The 16,792-nt window shown below is 38.2% G+C and overlaps 1 long non-coding RNA gene across 1 annotated transcript; it reads left to right on the forward strand.

Moving 5' to 3' along the window:
• The first annotated feature begins 263 nt into the window (after positions 1-263).
• LOC145585421 (uncharacterized) lies at positions 264-2,681 on the forward strand. The gene is made up of 3 exons (XR_014100652.1): positions 264-510; positions 1,114-1,179; positions 2,287-2,681. It is a non-coding gene; the product is annotated as an uncharacterized LOC145585421 (long non-coding RNA).
• Positions 2,682-16,792: the final 14,111 nt, after the last annotated feature.

A 16,792-nucleotide genomic window follows, 5' to 3' on the forward strand; every position in this document is an offset into this window, starting at 1 on the left:
TTGAATCAACTTCTAAGCGTGCTACATCAGTTTTAAAGTTAGATCTTCGTCCGGCGTCCCTCTCTAATTCTATTTTGAAATGAGGTAAATAAATATAAGTTTAGATCTTTGTCTCTCTAAATCATTTCAAATTAAGATACATCAATTATATAATCAGATCTATCTAATTTTAATCAATTTGTTCCTCATCTCTATGCCGACAACATTAAGGCGTATCTTTTGTTTTTGGTTTTTTTTTTCCTTTTTTATTTGAAATTGGGTTTTTGGATTGTTTTCAAAGCTTTTTTTCAATAATGTTACCAATGTATGGTCTGATGATGGGTTTAATTGATTGAAAAATAAAAATTTCAAGGTTTCTTTAGTCTGGTGGGTTGTGCTAATTGGGTCAGGTGGGTAGGATGTCGGATCTGAGTATGGAGTTGTAGGAATCTAGGTGGGAAGAGCTCCGAAAAGAAGCCCGAAAGATTGAAGGTAATCTTGATGTTAAGCTTGTTGCTCGTTTTACCCAAGGTAACCTCATTTTTTTATTCTAATTTTTCTGGGTATTTGTTCTTCTTAACATTTTGATTTGATTAATTTTGAATTGGATTTTAATGGGTCTACATTGTTTTGAATATATGTATCCTAAATTTGATTTCAGATTTCTATTACTGCATTACATTATGTTTCATGTTTTTTTGAGTAGTTAGTTTGTTTTTGTATAAATTTGTGTTGTTTGTTTATAATTATGGCGATTGGGTGTAGATAGAGATCATTTAGTTACCAATTTGGTTAATTAGTTTTGTGGGCAGTGAATTTTTATCAGAAGAATAGAACTCTGACTGTGTTAAGGTGGATTGTCCGAATCTTCATCATAATCTCAAGTGGGCACTATTACTGTGATATTGATTTGCATTAATTTTGGTCAAATATTGCTTTTGTTTTAACTATATATACTGCTTGTTTAATTTGGATTACTTGCTTGGTCCATTGCTCCCTATATTCCTATTATTGTGAACTTTTGGTAATTTTGGGTTGTGTTTTGCTTTTGCTGTTGAGTTGATTTCGTAATGCTGTTGAGGTAGCATTTTATGGCTAATCTATAGATGGATTCTAATTTTTTGTTGTTCACAGGTGTATGAGTCAGACTTGACTGAACTATTTACCTTTACTTGCTCAAGATGTAATGGAATGACAAAGGTTCTTGACTTACTATTATTAAATTTCTGTTTACATGTTTTATTTTCTCAGATTATCTCTAGTGGGCATTATGTTTAGGTATGTAAATTTCTTAATTAGAAATCGTTTCCTGTTAATAGGGATTTGAAATCATAGAGCTTATTGTTGATGTCCAGCATTGCTTGTAGGTGCGTAGTCACATCTTTATCTATCCTATATGCTTCACAGAATTTTTGTCAGTTCCTCACTTCTCTCTAATATCATTATTCTGTCTAATGCAGGCATATGTTGGGGTTGCTAAGGATCTAAATGCTATTATTGTTGCATTTAGAGGAACCCAGGAACAAAGGTTACATTTTTTTTTATTCAGAACTTTTTCTGTTTGAAATTGATACTTTTAAGGTTAGTTATTAGTCTTATTACGTAGAAAGTTATTATGTTTAGCTAAATTGTTGGTTATAAGAAAGCTTTACATACTCTGATACTTTCTCAGTGCTAAACAAAAAAAAAATTATGCTTGGTCAACGTGTACATCTCTTTACATACTCTTTTTGTTAAGTTAAGAACTGAGTTGAAGACTACTATTATCAACTATGAAATGAGAGGATTACACCATGCTCGATCAGTGATTTAGTGGCTTATAATTTTTTTTGTTCATGAGTTGATATTTATTTAGATAGTAATTAAAAATTCTTGTGTAAGAACCAATACATGAAATGGGTCTTGCTACCTTTTTGCAGCCTCATGGCAGGTGACTTGGCAATAGCTTGGGTGTTGCAGGTACATATGTGTTGTTTTTTTGTTGTTAGTTGTTGTTTGTTCTGTTTTTGTTCTTGTTTGATGTTGCTGCTATTATTGTATGATGTTACTGTTGCACGCGTTGTGGCGTTGTTGCATATTTGCTACTGCCTTCCATTGCTGACTGAGTTGCTGGCCCAATAATCTTCATGGATGTGTTTGTGTCCTTTATTGTGTCTGTGTGTTCGTGAAGAATGTTCATGACTGAATACGGGGGAGAATGTTCAGGAAGGAATTAGTCGCTATAATTCTTCCCTGCTGCAGTTACTTTTGTTTGAGGATTATAGGTACAAGTTTGTTGATAAATTTACTTTTTTTTTTTGGCATCAGGCAACCTTCAAGGGCAGTTGCTTCCTCTAAATTTTGCTATCCTCGGATGTAATCTCCTACCATCCTGGCCTATATTATGGGGCATCATTTAGTTATAAAGGTTTTTCCTTCGTCCTCCATTCATCTCAAACTTTTCTTTACGCCCTCTTGCAAGCATATTAAGGAGCAGCTAATTGGAGATTGATTGAAGATTTTTTTAGAAGAAATGAGCAGATTTGTTCCTCTATAACTAGTCACGAATGAAGTATAAGCTGGAGTTATATCTGTTGTAATAGAAAACTCATTACTATGAGATTTTGTACATGTACTATAATATACTTCTATTAAATAAAAAAAAGTTTGCCCCAATTTTTAGGTTTATATACATATTTTGGTTATATTTTCAGTATGAAATACGTTTTTTGGTAATTTTTTTTTAGACGCATGATTTTTGGTAAATATATTTTGGGTTTCTTTTTTAAAAGAATATGGACAAGAAAAAGTGTCCCTAACATAAAAAACAATGACAGAAAAAAGCGTCGCCAAAATATTGAACATCAAATATTTGAAACTCTAGACACAAAAGAGTGTCACCAATCTAAGGATTTTAGACACAAAAAAGCGTCGATAAAGTCGAATAAGTGCGCCAACTACTGCAAATTCGACGCTTTGTATATTTTTTTGGACATAGAAAAGCGTCGAGATTCTCGACGCTTTTTTTTGTCAAAAAAAAATTCTCGACTCACTTATTTTCGACGCTTTTTAGAAGCGTCGAGAAATATTTTTGCGACGCTTTTTTGTGTCGAAAATAAGGTTTAAAAGCGTCGAAAAAGCACACTTTTTGTAGTAGTGGCTCTATTTCGATGGAGCTTCAAACCAAAAAGGTTGTGGTGTAGGAGTCTTGCTCGTATCACCCAATGAGGAACGTATCCCAATTTCAATGAAACATCGATTTTGATGTCACCAACAACGCAGCAAAATATGAAGCATGTATTTTGGGGTTAGAAACAGCTGTTGCCTTGGGAATTAAGAAGCTAAGAATCTACGGTGATTCTTCACTAATCATTAACCAAATCTCCAAGAGATGGAAGGTGAGAAGTCAAAGTCTCGTTACGTATCAAGCTCATTTAGAAACTCTCACGAAGCAACTAGATGAAGTTGAATATACGTATTTGCCAAGAGAAGAAAACCAATTCGCCGACGCACTAGCTAAATTAGCATCAATGGTGCAAATTCTAACCGATACAATCAGAATGCCATTGACCATAGAAAGAAGATATGAACCGGCCTATGTTCATGTAATCGACGATGAACAAGAATCACAAGAAGAAGATGAAGAGCCATGGTATACAGATATCCTTAATTATGTGACAAGAGGAGAATACCCTCCTAATACTGATAAAAGGGCACGCCGTGCTTTGAGACTCCTGGCCTCACAGTATGTGCTCATCATGGGAGAAATCCACAAGAGAACTGCAATGGGGAGAAATCTCTTATGCATAGCCAAGAAAGAAGCACGCAGAACCATGGAAAATCTTCATGTCGGTATATGTGGAACGCACATGAATGCGAAGATGTTAGTCCAAAAGATTCAACGACAAGGTTTTATTGGACTACTATGGAGAGATATTGTCACGAATATGTCAAGAAATGTATGAAGTGTCAAGTCTACGCAAATTTGCAGTATGTTCCACCTTCGCTTCTCTACACATATACTTCTCCATGGCCTTTCTCCACTTGCGGCATCGACATCATTGGAAAAATAACACCACCAGGACAAGGGGGGCACAAATTTATCCTCGTAGCGATCGACTATTTCACCAAATGGGTCGAAGCTGCCTCATATGCTAAGCTAACAGCGAAACACGTAGCTCAATTCATTGAGAAAAATATCATATGCCGCTATGGGGTACCTCATGAGATGATCAGTGATAATGGAACACATTTTCAAGCCGAATGTGCGGAATTATTACAGAATTATCGTATCAAACATCACAGATCATCACCTTACAGGCCACAAACAAATGGTGCGGTCGAATCGGCCAACAAAAATGTGAAAACTATCATCGAAAAGATGATAGAAAATTACAAGGATTGACCAAGTAAGCTACATTTCGCCCTTTGGGATTATCGAACCTCTGTTCGTACATCAAAAGGGGCTACCCCTTTCTCTTTGGTCTATGGAGTTGAAGTTGTACAACCAATAGAGCTCGAAATCCCTTCTCTCCGAATCGCGTTGGAAAGTCAACTAGATGAAGTCGACTGGATTAGAGCAAAATATAATGAACTAGTCTTACTCGATGAAAACGCTTGGCAGCTTTGCATCATGTCCAAACCTACCAACAGCGTATGGCGCGACATTTTAATAAAAAAGTCAAGACTAGGAACATCAACGAGGGTGACCTGGTGCTTAAGGCACTTCGTAAAAATGTGTTGGATCCAAGAGGAAAATTCAGACCAAATTGGTCAGGCCCGTACATTGTTAAAGCCACCTTGTCTGGCGGAGCGGCACAATTGGTAGACATGGACGGTAACGGCTTCCACAATTTAACCAACTTGGATCAACTCAAGAAATTCTATGCCTAGTCGCATGGGTTCATGACCCAATAGAGCTACGTTTGGCCTGATTCCTTTTTAAGGATACGTAGGCAACCCCTCAAGGGAGCCCGTCGACTTAAAAAAAAATAAAATCCTCCCTCTGTCTATCAAGTATACGCGTCAGTTAAGCATTGCGTCACGAAAAAAAAAAAAGAAGAGTTTTGCCGCGACATGGGAATGTCCACCGTGTCACGGCACAGTCCACCGTGGCACGGTGGATCTGAACAAAAAAAAATAAAAAAAAAAATAAAAAGAGGAGTTTTGCCGCAACACGGGAATGTCCACCGTGTCACGGCACAGTTTACCGTGGCACGGTGGACTTGAGGAAAAAAAATTAAAAAAAAATAATAATAAATTGCCGTGACGCGGGAATATCCAACGTGTCGCGGAATTTTTCACCATGACACGGTGGAATTTCATATTTTCCGGTTTTTTTTGTGACGCGGTCTTTTCGAATTCATTATTTGTTCGAGGTTTTTTTTTTATTTTCATTCTTCCATTGCGTCCGACTCCTTGACTCGGATATTAAATAACAAAAAAGTCATTGTAATTTTTTATTTAAGGCTAAAATAAATATGCTATTATTGAAATAAATGTGACTACAATTATTGGCATCATACGCCTTATTTAAAAAACAAAAATTATAAATCATAAAAGCAAAGCAATGCTGATCTAATCCCTCTTCACTTTAGGAACCTCATTCTCTTTTTCAACTAGGTCGGCCTTCACCATTAATGTGTCTTTTGTAGCCCGAACTGTCACACCCCTAGTTGAACTTTCACCCCTTTCACCTTTCTTAAAATTCTTCGGTTATTTCTCTCTATAGACCATCTTCTCTTTACCCTTCCCTTTCACATAATTCTTCCTTTTCGGCATTATAGGAGTCTTAAACTCAATCCCTTGTGTTCTTGGACCTAGACGATCTTTATGAGGTGCTTTCTTATTTCCAAGACGACTCTTCACATCTGATTTGCGTGATCCGACTCGTTCCCTCCTACTTCTAGGATTCAACCATGCCTTGTATGCACTAGATAAAGGAGGAGGAGCTTGGTTACTTGCAGAAACGGTCCACAAAGGTCTTCCAATCGAATAACTCTCATATTTGTGAACGTTACTTTCATGCAACGATACTTCACGAGGACTATCGTTATAGCGTGGAACTACTTGTTCAAGTCCATACAGCCGCATCACTCGAGAAGGACAATAAAAAGTCAGTTTTGAGATACTAGGAACACGGCAATACGGAGTATCATTCGTATCAACCATCCTATTAAGCCTCCACCAAGGCACCACCCAACGAATGGAAAATTCCCTCTTTGCAAAGAAATTTTTCTAGTCTTCATACGACATGTTCAAAGAGTAATTCTTCTTCCTGCGGACTAGATCGTTAGGGCCACATTTTTCAATATCGTCGGGGGCTTCAAATAGTTCTAAACGCTCCATCAACCAAATCTGCGAAAAAAAAATCAGTCGATAATAAAAAAAAAATGCAGATTCCACCGTGACACGGCAGAGTTCACCGTGTCACGGCAGAGAGCCTCTGTGACACGGTGCCTGTTTTGTGTCACGGGGGTTACTCGGAGCGTACTTTTACCTGCAGCAGTACCAGAGAGCCCTTCCTGATGGCTTTTCGGATCAGCTTTTTCTTCGTCAAGGGCACGAAATGTTTCTCCAAGGCACGTAGGCATAGGAGATCTCCTAGATTCAACATGTTCAAGCACAGACGCTATACAAGCATGTCCTACCCTACCGTTTGCAAATAAAAGCTTGCTAAACATGCAAAAAGTATATGCCCTTCTACGATATACATGATAAGACTCAGAGATAGGGCGATTAAAATTTAAATTTGCAAGTTTTTCTAAGTCTACCTCATTACCACACACAATTCTATTTAAATCTTGATCTGTTAGATTCAGATGACGTTCAAAATCTTGGTAATAATATTCACGTAGGATAGGCATGGCAATAAGATTTCTAGCAGGAAATCCAAAGATGGCACCGAATCCCTCCGGCAGGGGACAGATTTCATCGTAATCAAATTTAAAACAATGTGTTTCTGGACTCCAATAGTCTAATGCTGCCCTAAGAAAATCATGTTCAATCGCAACATGCCTCAGAGCTAGTAAACCCCTGACGTGAAACAATTCTAACACCCTTTTGTCAGCATTGGTAAAAGAATAAGATCAGTCGCGCAATGTATTATCAAAATTCTAAGACATTATTATTTAAATATGAAATTCTAATTATTTTGTGTTTCGTAATTATGCATATCACAAATGTACTGGTCTTATTTTATAGCAAAAGCGCTCGGAACTACTCAGAAATTATCTTTCCATACGCGTAAACCACACCGTTGTAGAATACGTGCACCGTGACACAGGGAGTTACACCGTGTCACGGGAATTTTTGTCGCGACACGGAAGATTTTGTCGTGACACGGTGTACAGTGCCGTGTCGCGGCACCCACGCGTTTTTTTTTTTTTTTTTATCTTTTCTTGTATCTATCCGGATTTTTTTTAGTATTTTATCTTCACCGTTTATTTTTCAGTTTTCTGAGAGTTTCACGCATTTTCTTTTTTTTCTTTTCCTATATCTATCCGGATTTTTTTTTTATATTTTATCTTCACCGCTTATTTTTCAGCTGAGAGTTTCATTCCTAATAAAATTCTCAACTTTTTTTTTTATTTTTTTATTTTTTTTTATTTATTCCTTTTTTTTTATCATTTTATTTTTATTATTTAATTTTTATTTATTTATTATTATTTTAGTATTTTATTCTTTTTATTTCTTTTTTTTCTTTATTAATTATATATTTATTTATTTATTCTATTTATTTTTTTTTTCTTGTCTTTTTATCTCTTTTTCTTTTGGGGAAGGTCGGTACCCTCCACTTACTCCACTTACATTTTTTTATCGCGTCATCAATACATACACAATCACACACAATGAGTCTCAAGCACACACTAACACACACTAATAAATACATAAACTGTTAATAATGTACAAAATGAGTCATAATAAATAAGCAGCGTCAAGTGTCATCATAGTATGTACAAATAAAGACCCTCGGTCAAAAATCTGCAGAACTAGAAGAGTTAGGATCAGTATCATCTCCAGCCTGTGAATACAGGAATGGTGAGCAAAAGAGTCCCGCCATCATCCGAGTATGGGGAGTAGTGTCCCTACTAGTCCCTGTGACTCCAGCAGCAGTCAAACTCAAAGCAGGACCCGTCCAACTGGCAAACAGTGACGACTGACTCAAAGACATGGGAATCGTCGGTGGAGGCATCGTCCCATACACTGGAACTGAAAACAAGCCCGACACCGGTGGAGGAATCCCAGACAATGGAGCTGAAAATAAACCAGGATCAACGGGAGTCAATACAGGCCTAAACTCAGGCTGTGAAGGCTGTGAAAACGACTGTCGCTGCCTCTGACCCAGACCTTGAATGTGCTGGGAAGACTAAGGCTGCTGCCACTGAGCCTCCTGAAACGGCTGAGTAATTTGAGGCTCCCGCTGAGACTGAGAATGCCGATGAACCTCAAGAGATCGTCTACCGCGACTAGGCTCTCCTTCGTCTGAGCCTTTATGCCTCGAGAGCAAGAGGGACCTCCGTTGCTCCTGAAAGATACAAAGTCAAAAGACGTCAATAATGCGAAATAAAACAAATGGTAGAAATGGGAAAAAGTGAACATACCTCAAGAACATCGCCAGAACTGCTCCGACAACTAGCACCCTGCCGAAGCTTGATGATGCAGTACTTCAGAGCGTCAACCAGCTTCATGAGTCCCAACATCTCCGGACGGTTAGGTTGAGAACAAAACAAAGAGAAATCAGCAACAAGCGGTGTTAAAAGGCATGGATAATGCATAAAAAACTTACCGGCTCAAAAACCTCGGGCAAAGACTCCTGCGCCTGTCTGAAACCCTCTAGCGCGTCAGCAATATGGTCCTCGGTAATACTGATCGGCCCTTGGTAGTGGACAGATTGAAGCGGAATCTTAATCCTCCCCACGGGGCGAAGAGTCGTCTAAAAATTGGATCGAATAATCAAGTTATTCAACTATTTAAACAGAGACTATGAAAAAAAATCCTCAAAAAAAATCTTACCTCAGAAAGGTGGGGTGGAGGAGCCAGAGAGGGAAGCAAGTCCTGCGCGTAATCACCCTCCATTTGCACAAGCTCCAGCCAAGGAAAACTGTAGGGCTCTCCCCTGTTTATCAACTCCCTAAGCAAACGCGAGTCTAGCATCGACTCCGGTGGAGATAAGGGCACCACAAAGCGATCACCACTGTGCTGACGAACGACACGCTCCCCCAAATACCAGACAAAGCGTCCGGTACCAACCAAAACAGTGCGGTACACTGAAAGATGCAAGGCCTCGGGAAGATTAGTCATCTTAGCCCAAGGACGATATTGGACATCATTGGCAACCTGAAAACCAGAAAAAGTTGGCATGAAACACCGGAAATAACGTCAGAGAGAAAATAACAGACAACAAAACTAATTCTTACGCCAACAAAAGAGGTGCCTCGGCGTAGCAGCCCGCGTAGCGCAGAGACAGACTCCACCTGTGACTCTCCTCGGTCACGCCAGCTGGCCCCGACTGGGAAGTCATGAACCGCTCTACGACGCCGTCGAGGAGCCAATCGTGGGAAGTACTCGTAGAACCATAGCTGCAATAAAAAGTAATCTTTGAGCACATAAGTCGCACAAATTAAAATAAAACAAGAAGAGGAAAGGATCGTCACCTCTACAACTCTCCATAGACCGTAGACACTGACGGGAGACTCGTCGTTCAGATGCCTACAGCCATGACATAACAACAAGAGAAGGTCAGTGTATCCGAGGCTGGCCCAGCTAAAGGATCCTATCTCACTGATCCTGACTAAAGAAAGAAGGTAGCAAAGGAGTGCACGTGAAATCCTATCAAGAGAAAGAGTCATGGAAATGAGAATCAGAATGAAGATCCGCACTCGCTGCTCAGCCGATGTCTCCTTCATGTCAAAACCATGAGCTAGAACCGAAGCTAGCTCCGATCACCCGCTCCTAGGACAACCTCAAGACACTGGCTGGGTCCTGATATGCTGAACGATCGGACATAACAAATCGGCTGCCTCAGCCGCTCCCGAAGAAAGATCAGACATCTGTGTTATGGCCCAGTCAGTGAAGCGTAGGCCGCTAATCATGCTAAAGTCCAGAGGGGTCACTGTCATCTGTCCCCAAGAAAAGTGGAAGGTGTTGGTAGTATCCCAAAATACACCAACAATGCTCGAACGATTGTCGCACAACAACCCCGGGGGCTGCAAAACCCTACGACCGCCGAATAAAAGTCCACTAAACCAGCTGATTCCCATAAGGCGTTCGTAGCAGGATCCCTCGTGATAATCTGGTGAAGTCGAGGAATCAAATCTCCGGCTCAAGAACCGTGGTGGCGAAGCGTGCCGTCAACTATGTCGGCAAGTGGGCGACGAGAAATGTTGTTCTCACGACAGAAAACCAACTGGTCTGAGGTCCACAGGGGTGGAACCCACCTACCTCTACTCGTAGAGGCCCAAGGCTTAGACTCTATGGCGTCGTCATCCATACCCTTGGGAATCGTGGGAGTGTCCTCCCGAAAAGCCTGACGCCGGCCATGGGTAGAAAGATCGCGATCCCGTCGTCTAGGCATGCTATTATAAAAATAAAAATCTAAATGCTTAGCATCATTTCCTAAGACATTTAGTTATTTATATCAAGTTGCATTTTAACAAAAAAATCTAAATGCTTAGCATCACTTTCTAAGTTATTTAGTTTATTATTGCATTATACGCTAAATTTTTACCTCAAGGCTAAAAATTGGAAAAAATAATAGAATTATTTATAGTATTTAGTTTCTTCATGACGAAATAATACTATGTTTTCCTAATTGCATGATACTATGTTCTTCATGACAATGTAGTACATACACAACACAAAACATGTCTCAAAATTGCACAAAAACAATAGATCGGCGCATCATAGCATATTTTGCAAGATCTACAACCAACATGTCATCATTTCAAGTGCAAAAAAAACAACATAAACAACAAGGAACAAGGAAAATTCTAACTGACGGCTGGAGGGTACTATTTTGCCCCTAAAAGCATTAAAGTCAATTTTTGTCAATATTTTAAGCACCTAATATGGTCGAATAATCGACTTGAAGGTGTGAATCATCTGTGGCCCATGTTCGGGGATAATCGAACCATCATACACTTGCAAATTTCAGCGATTACAGTAGTCGTCGGCTTTCCTCAAACATGGAAAGCGTTATCGGTGGATTTTTTTTCAAGTATAGAAAACCGCCAAGTCGGCTTTCCTCAAGCATGGAAAGCGTTATCGTGGATTTTTCTTCAAGTATAGAGAACCGCCAAGTCGGCTTTCCTCAAACTTGGAAAGCGTTATCGGTGGATTTTTTTCTTCAAGCATAGAAAACCGCCAAATTCCTTTGTCGGCTTTCCTCAAGCATGGAAAACATCATCGGTGGATTTCTTCAAGCATAGAATGCCACCAAGTTCATACGTCGACTTTCCTCAGGCATGGAAAGTATCATCCGATAGGTTTCTTCAGGATTACAAAACTACCAAACTCCTCAGTCGGCTTTCCTCAGGCATGGAAGGCGTTGCAACAAACGTCATCCGGTAGATTCCTTCAAGCATAGGAAACTGCCAAACTCATTTGTCACCGATACACTGGTGCCAGATACGTATTCTATCCTTTTACTCTTTTATCTTCGGAATTAACATTTTTCTACAGGTATCGGCGTATACAGAGTGATTTAGGATCGCAGAACGTCTTAAATCATTCTCCGTCCCTATCGACTACTTTGACTATCGTTTTCGAAACTGACGTTTCTACAAACTCAGTCAAAGTGGGGGCTTCTATAGACACCTAAATATGTCTCCCCAAAACCAGACCCGATGATAAAAAACCTTTAACCGCCACTATTGGTCGGGTTCAGTATTTAATCCCGAGAGTGCTTAAAAAATCATATTTGATTAAATTCATATTTTTGAACAGTCCATGGATTAGTCTTGATGTTTGGTAAAAGCATAGTTTTAATTTCAGCCCAAACCTTTTTTATTTTACTGTTTTAATATTTATTTTTGGCCCAAACCTTCTATTTGTTTTATTTACTTATTTTCTTATTTTAGCCCAAATAATAAGAAATCAGAAAAAGGCCCGAAGTTATCAATCGGCACTTAAAATGCTGAACAAAATTAGGGTTAAAAATGTATTTTGACGGAAAAGCGGGTTGAAAATTCCCGCGCCACGGCAGGAATCCACCGTGTCACGGGAATCATTCCCTTCTTACGGTGGGATTTCCCGTGACACGGGAATTTCCGTGTCCTTTCCGTGTCCTTTCCGTGTAAACCCTTAACACGTTTTCTTCCCCGTTTGCTAAATATTTCCCGCGTCACACTAAAATTGTACCGTGTCACGGGAATGTTTCCCGTCTGACGGTTGGACTTCCCATGTCACGGTAAAGTTTACCGTGTCGCGTGATACTTTTTTAGGGTTTTTATCATTTTAGGGTTCCGTGTGTTCCCTCAGCACATTTTCTCTATAAATACCCCCTCATTTCTGATGTACGGGGCATGAATTAATTCTCTAGTTTTTTCTCTCTTCTATGCTTTAGCCTAAACACTAGTCTACCCTTCTTATTTGAAAATTCCTTCTTCAAGTACTCCAAGAAGTCCATACTTTACTCGTAGTTCTGTCCTTAAGCCAAGGCGTGAAAGGTAGAACTGTTTAAGGGTTTGGCCCCAAATCATTTCTATTTAATTAAATATAATTTAATTATTTTTTTACTATTATTTCCTTGAAATTACTAACTCGTTTCTTATTTTGTAGTTGCAAACAAACAGAATCAAAGTAAGAATTATGTTCGTTTTATTTCTATTATTTTTCTAACGATTCTATATTGTTGGAATTATTTTTAAATTGCTTCCAATATTAATGTTTATTCTTTTGTTATTTTTATGATCACCATATTTCATGTTTAAAGGGAATATATATGTAATTGAAAATCACGCCTAATAAGATAATTTGGACAACCGGCTTAGGTTCCTTTTTAATCTTGTTGTTAATTCAAGTGATCACAGATATTTTAGAATTATACGTCGCATTAATATTCAACCATTTTTTCCTAATAATAGTTTGGAGAAAATTGAATAATTTGTTTGTATGCCTTTGAGATCGCAGGAATCATTTTTCACTATAAGAATCGAGTAGAGGCCAATACTCCATGACTATAAGAATGTGACTCCATGACTCACTTCGTACCATCATCCCCGATCCTCCTTTTGTGGTTCCGAACCATATGGAGTTAGTAATCTCATGGATTATGAATGGGGTGTAACCTTCACGGGTCAATCGTTGTTGCCTTTGTTGTCCCTTATTTGTGGTTGCCTTTTTATGATCCGTGAACGGTTTACAAGTTCCTTAAAAACTTGTTGGCGGCTCCCTACTTTATTTGTCCCTAATCGTATTATTTAAATTCCCACTTCCTAAGAGTGTCAAGAATATTCACAACATGTTCTAACGTAGGCGCACTTCGAACGACGCCTACAACAATCCTTTGGGAAATTTTTCCATAGGGAACTATGTGTATGACAATCCAATCTCGGAAAACTTACCAGAATCAATGAATGTATGACAATCCGAAGTTGGAAAAACTTACCAAACAAAGAAGGAGCACGACAATCCACGCTTGGAAACTTTGCCAAAGATGACAATCCACTGTTGGAAAAATTTCCGCTGAAGAAGAATGTGCGACAATCCATATTTGGAAATACTGTCAGTTGGGGATGACAATCCTATCTTGGAAAAATTGGCATATAAGTGATGCGCTTGCTTTTGAACCAATGCCTTGGTGCTTGTAATGAGCCAGTGTTTAGGCCCTTAAGCTAAGTGAGACGATCGTCGTCAGGTCAATCACTTACTGCGATTGTAATCAAATAAAAGAAAAGTATAAACAAAGACCTAGACTCAAGCCATCATAGACACCGTCCCCCGGCAATGGTGCCATTTTAACACAAGGAAAATGTAGGTCGTTTTCTACACTTTCCTTGAGCCAAACTAAATTTGTAAACACTCGACCAACCAAATACGAGTATATGATAAATCAAGGGTAGAACCCAAAGGAATGAGTTGGTGCAAGCTATAGCCTATGTCAAGTTACTCCAAAGAATGTAGAAGGTTATGGTAAGTAACTAAGGTATCAAGAAACTAGAAAAGTTGAGAAATTCAATATGCTAAACACCAGGGATATAGGTTCCACATGCAAGCTCAATGATTATGCTAATTGATAGATCACTCAATCGATTCAAACATTACAAAGGACAAACAATAGTTGCAATCAATGGAATCAAAAAGCTATCCCCATAAGTCAAGCTAGGTTTCACTATGAATGACTAACAAGGAAAATCACAATCAAATTCAATCAATTAAATTAATTCTCAAATCAAAGGTTCATGTCATTGAAATTCGCAATGCAATCTAGATTAACCTTATAGGTTGATCACTTCGAGTCCAATTAATCACATGCACAACTATGTCAACCAATTTAATTGAAAGAATTCAATGAATCAATGATCATCAACTAGCAAACATCATCAATCAAGCATTCTTTCCCTTTTCCCTAGCAACTAATCTACTCATTAAACATGGTGAAATTGAAAAACCAAACAAATTCAATCACAAACATATTCATTTAAAGTTTAATCAAGAAGGAATTCTATCATTAACCAATTTCTGAAACCTAAACTAAAATTCAAATAAAACATTCAAGTATTACAGGAAATTGAAATTAAATTAAATTCAAAGGAAAGAAATCTCACAAATTAAACTTTCATTGATGAAGAAGAAATCTAAACTTGATTGAAGCAATGTTGTAATACAAATCTAAATATAAGAACGTCTATCTCTACTTTTTCTCTAACTTCTCTCTAGTTTCTCTCTTTAAAAGCTAAGCAAATGAAATTATCAAAAAGTTGTCTTGTAAAAGGAAATACAAGAGTAAATATAGATAAAGAAGATAAACTGATCGCCCGCGCCCTCTCCAAGAAATCCCGCTGTCGTGGAAAAGTGGGTACAAAACCCAAAACAAACTCCGCCGGCAATCTGGGCAACCCCCGCGCCGGCGGATAAGGGCACGACAAATGTCCTGCTCCAAAATGAACTTCAGGGGTCCCTGGTCTCTCTATGCAGCAGCGGTCTCTCTAAATCATCCGCGCCTGCGGCAAGGCCGCGACCAGGGCGCAGAGCGCTACTGCAAAAAATCCTCCATTTTGTACACTTTTACCCGCGCCCACGACCTTTGAGGCCTGTGCCCGCGGCTAATGGAAAAAAATGTGCACCCTCTCCAAGCCCTTTCCAAGGAGCTTTCTTCTTCCTTTGCTTTGTCTTTATAACTCTTCTTGATCCTTCTACATGGCTAACTGCTTAAGTACCTATAAAAGCAAACAAAGGAAAGAAATAGAAGAGAAATAGAGTCAAATAAAAGAAAAACACGAGAAAATCTACATAAGGAAAGAAAAACACGAAGAAACAAGGAAACAAAGAAACTAAAGGAGAAAAGACCAAAATTAATAAAAGAAAGTTATGAAAATAGGGTGAAAACATCCTAAAAGACTACCCTATGAGTGCCATAAATGACACTCATCAGAAGATTACACCCCTTAACAATCCAGGAGATCGTTAACTCCAATAGGTTTGGAACCATGACTGGAAGTTTGGGGATGAAGGTACAAATCCAACCTAAAAGAGATTGAATGTTCCCTAACAATAAGCCTTTACTTTATTCTTCTCGTATTCATGTGCGCTTTCTGACTAACATGCAATCAATAGATTGACCCTAAATCTTTTTAATCTATGTTGGTTGATTATTAATGCACAAATAAAACTATTATTGGCGATCACTCGAATTATTATCATATTAACCTAAACAAGATTATTAATTATTTTATTAGGCGTGATTAGAAGTACAAATTCCCTTTAAACATGCATGAATGGCGTGATCAAGAAATAACAATAATTATATATATAAAGCAACATAATCATAATCATCATCATTATAATCTAAATAAAGAATAATAATAATAGTAAGATCATAGGCATGATATATTTTAACAAGATAAATAACAAACCCTAGCATGTCATTAGACAATAAAGATCAATTAACCCTAAAATGATACTAACATGATATTAGGAAAGAAATAGGAAGCATCATAAACATATATGATATTAGAAACTTTAGTGAACCCTAAACATGATACTAGGAAGCAACAAAACATCCTAACACGATACTAGGAATCAACAAAAAAATATAACCATAATTTCTGTATCAAAAGATCATTAAAGAAATTAAATTACTTACTTTGATGCCTCATACCTATTTTTAATAACAAACTATACACGTTAGTAACTTAAAGGAAAATAATAATTAAACAATTAAGTTAAATAATTGAAATAGAGATTTGGGACCAAAACCTCAGAAATATTAAACCTTCCACGTCTAGGGCGAAGGCAATTTCGAACTTGGCTAGGTGTGTCTAGAACTAATGTATAAGGAATTTTGAGAGTGAGAAGGTTTAGAAAAAGAATAACGAGAGAGAAAGCTTCTAGCTTTTAGAGAGAGAGAATAGAAAGAGATGATGGTTGTGAATAATGAAATACGGGGAGATACAACCTCTATTCATAGAAAAAATAGCTCGGAATTAAATCAAGTCATATTTGAAATAAAATACCTCATGTCGCCAACAACAGGAGTTAGCGCCAGATGACAGGAGCAGCGCCAGGCGACAGCTATTAGCGCCAGGCGGCAGCTTTGTCATCTCGCGCTAAGTTAAAATCAAAACGCGCTTTGTACGTGGAATCATCTTCTTAATGCGATTAAGCAGCTAAT

This window comes from Chenopodium album, chromosome 2 (assembly GCF_948465745.1).
Source record: "Chenopodium album chromosome 2, dcCheAlbu1.1, whole genome shotgun sequence".
Classification (NCBI taxonomy): domain Eukaryota; kingdom Viridiplantae; phylum Streptophyta; class Magnoliopsida; order Caryophyllales; family Amaranthaceae; genus Chenopodium; species Chenopodium album.